The sequence below is a fragment of the Choloepus didactylus genome, chromosome 8 (genome assembly GCF_015220235.1).
Source record: "Choloepus didactylus isolate mChoDid1 chromosome 8, mChoDid1.pri, whole genome shotgun sequence".
Taxonomy (NCBI): domain Eukaryota; kingdom Metazoa; phylum Chordata; class Mammalia; order Pilosa; family Megalonychidae; genus Choloepus; species Choloepus didactylus.
Window position 1 is genome coordinate 94,991,768 of NC_051314.1, and position 3,688 is coordinate 94,995,455.

Below are 3,688 nucleotides of genomic sequence, written 5' to 3' on the forward strand. Positions count from 1 at the left end.
TAGCTTAGCATCTCCAAACTTCTTTCTATTTACATCTCCAAGTGTCTCCAAGCATCTGGAGGTCCTCTCTTAGCTTCTCCGGGGCAAACTCTGGGCCTCATCTCTTAGCTTAGCATAACCAAATGTCTTTCTGTCTGCATCTCCAAGCAGCTGTGTCTGTGTTGGCTCCCAGCTTTTCCTGGGGGCAAACTCTGGATTACATATCTTAGTTCCTCTCCAAAGTGCCTCTCTCAACTTCTCTGAGCTCTTTCTCTCCGTGAGCTTTCTTAAAGGACTCCAGTGATCTAATTAAGACCCACCCTGAATGGGCAGGGGTCATACCTCCATGGAAATGATCTAATCAAAAGGTCTCACCTACAGTTGGGTGGGTCACATCTCCATGGAAACAACCTAGTCAGATGTCCCACCCTATCAAAAGACTAATAAGTCTGTTCACAAAAGATTGCATTAAAGAACATGGCTTTTATGAGGGACATAATAGATTCAAACCAGCACACATATTAATATTTATTAAATATTTATTAAAATTTTGGCTAATAGATGCAATTTGCTTTCATTTGGCAATCTGACATTTTTTGTCAGTACCTCACTGCTGTAGAATATTACATTTTATAGATATATTGGTTAGATATTTCTTTATTGATCAACATTTGGCTGTTTCCAAACTGTCATTTTAAAAAAAGTTGTCAACAAATACTCTTGGTCCTTTTTTTAGTTCAGGATTAATTTCTAGAAATGTAAGCTCTGGGTTCCAAGGATATGAAAATTTTGAAATTTAATTGATATTGCTAATTAAAATGGCTATGCAGAAAATACTGAAAATGTTATTTTCTTGGATATCATAATCTAAATCTTTGCTAACAAGATGGGTAAAAACTACTGTGTTTCATTTTTTAATGTTGTGAAGCTTATTTTCTAACAAACTAATTTTGGTTTCTAGCAATATCCATTCTCCATTCATTACCAATTTGAGTTTAATGTTAGCCATCATGCTTGTTATTAGATTGAGCTCTTTCTGTAAATAGCAGCCTATTTTTTTCTATCATGTAACAAATGTTTGAATCTCACTGATGATGAGAAACATAATTTTTAAAGGTCTCAGACCTTTTCTCTTCTTTTGACCTTCAAAAAGTTAGTCTCTGACCTACCTCTGCCTTCCCTACTGAATATAGTAGGACTTTCAATTCACTCATTTCCTGAAGGAACAGAATTTTTTTCAGAAGGATGATATAACCAGAATAATTTACAGTCCCTATTCTGATCCAATCTTCTTTTAAAATACGAGTTGTAGTTCTTCTGTTTGTAATCCCTTTCTGCCCTTTGGACTAATCTGTCTAGCTCCTGTCTCTGTGGGTCCTGGTGTCAACTCATGATATCAGGGACTTTCCAGCTGTGGGCCGTCTTGGTAGACATGCTACCTAGGCAGCCTCCGGGGACTTAATCCTGACTTTGAGGGATAGGCATTAAAGCAGTCATAACAAGGAATAGTTCACAAATGGTATCTGACACAGTTCAGTTAAGATGAATGGAGAGTAAAACCACCATGTTTAGAAACAATTACCTATAGATTTAAAGTTAATAGAAGTCTGTTTTTCTAATGCGAAAGTACTTTATTTTTTTTGGTGGGGGGAGGGAAACATTGAATTAAGTTAGAAAACATCATCATATTAAGCATTCTTTTCAAACACTTTAAATTTGTACTTAATGCCTTTCTCCTCCTGGACATCAGAAAGAATGCCTGGGTGTTTTGGGAGAAGTTTATATTTCTCTGTATCAATTTCTGGGAAAAATGTGTCACTTTCAAATTCCTGCATGATCCTTGTCACGAACAGTCTAAGACGGCCTGGCTGATTCATGGCTTCCTCATAAACAGAACTGCCTCCCACCATCCAAATGGTGTCTACTTTATTTGCTAATTCAGGTTGCTCAAGTTTTAAGGCATCATCCAGCCTTTTGGCAAGAAAGTGTGCTCCTTGTGGGGGTTCCTTGAGTTCTCTACTGAGAACTAACTTCTGTTCTTTAAAAGCGGATTCTTCTCAGGGGTGGATTTCTACCCATAATCACCAAATTCTGTTTACCTTCTACTGAAGAGGTTGTGGTCATTCTTTGGAAATACTTGAATTCATTTTTGAGCAGGGGCCAGGGCAGGTCTCCGTTCTTGCCGATGCCCATGTTCTGGGACACAGCGATGTTGCAGTTTAGCGGACCAACCATGGCAAAAACAGCAGTAAATCCCATTTATTCTTACTGGAGTTCCTGTTTAAGAAATGAGTAAGAATGCATTGTTACTCAATTGTTGTCCTATAAATAGACATTTGTAAATAGATATTTCTTCTTTAATTTTTTAAAGTTAGGTAACACATTCTCATTAAAAAATTAGGAATACAAAAACTAACAAGGAAAAAAAAACCCTCATAAGCCTCCCACTAGAGATAACTGGTGTTTACATTTGGTATGTAGCTTTTCAGACTTTTTTTCCTATACGCAAACATATATTATGTGGGTCAGGGTTCAGTAGAGAAGCAGAACTGCCATGAATATTATAGGATAAGGGACTGAACATAGACTTTACATATTCATGGAGAGATTTAGAGAAGTGAAAGTCCAGAAGGGGGAGTTGTCAGAGAAAGAGCCACTAACTAGTTCTTCTAAAGTGCTGGTTTGGAAGGACAAGTTGGAGCTTGCAAGGAAATATGACGTGCCATCTGTGTATCACCACAGAGGGGGAGCTTGTCGTGAGGTCTGTGGGAAGCTGTTGCCTCTCTGTACCTGCCTTTTTGTGGGTCTGTAGCTACACATCTGGTGAGAGGTAGAAGCAGGGGCTGAGCTGCTGTGTCCAGTCAGGCCAACGTCAGTAGAGTTGGATGGGGAATGGAGGAGATCAAGAACATTTTGAAAGCCACTGGGCACCTCTCTGTCTGCTACTATATCTGACTGGGAATTCCTTCAGAAAGTAATGGCTGCCAATTCTAACTGGGAACCACACAGGGAAGGGGATTCTGGGAAGAATAGTTCCCAGGTTAACAAAGTTGACAGTAGCACAGCTATATATGCATATGTACATGTTATCTACAGAGTGTTCCATTACCTGTTTTTTTCTCATTAAAACATTGTGAACATTTCCAGTGTTAATATAGAACTTTAGCATCATTTTAATAGCTGCACAGTAGTATCTCATTTTAAGGATTTAAAAATTATTATAAATACTGTTTTTTACTTTGCCAATCATTAATATTGGATGTTTGGGTTGGGCTGCTTCATGGATGAACTGAAGCAGTGTGTTGATCAGGTAAAAGACACCAGGCCAACCCAGGTCTGTGTGGTAGTAGTAAGTTATAAACTTCCATTATTCTAGGAGGTTTAATAAATTCTCATTAAAAACTCACTGTTGTCTCTGATGTACTAATATGAAATTAAAAAGGAAAATCATTCCTCTGAGAAAGAAGTGAGGCAGCCCAGTGGAATGATGACCTTACAAAGATCATTGTCATCAGAGACACGGTTCATGGACATGAAGAGGCCAGAGCCAAGGAAGCCAAAGAGCCTGCTCCTGAGGTGGGCCCCTGGGAACTGCTCAGACATAACCAGAGGACACTTAGGAGGAATTAGTTTCCAACGTATAAAGCTGTTGTGTGTATGTTTTGGGCTGGGGGGTTTGTGGGGACAGGGGAGAAGTACTTTGGTATTT

At 38.8% G+C, this 3,688-nt stretch overlaps 1 pseudogene; it reads right to left on the minus strand.

The window, feature by feature from the left end:
* Nucleotides 1-1,667: 1,667 nt before the first annotated feature.
* LOC119541578 lies at nt 1,668-2,214 on the minus strand (annotated as a pseudogene).
* Between the last annotated feature and the right edge of the window lie 1,474 nt (nt 2,215-3,688).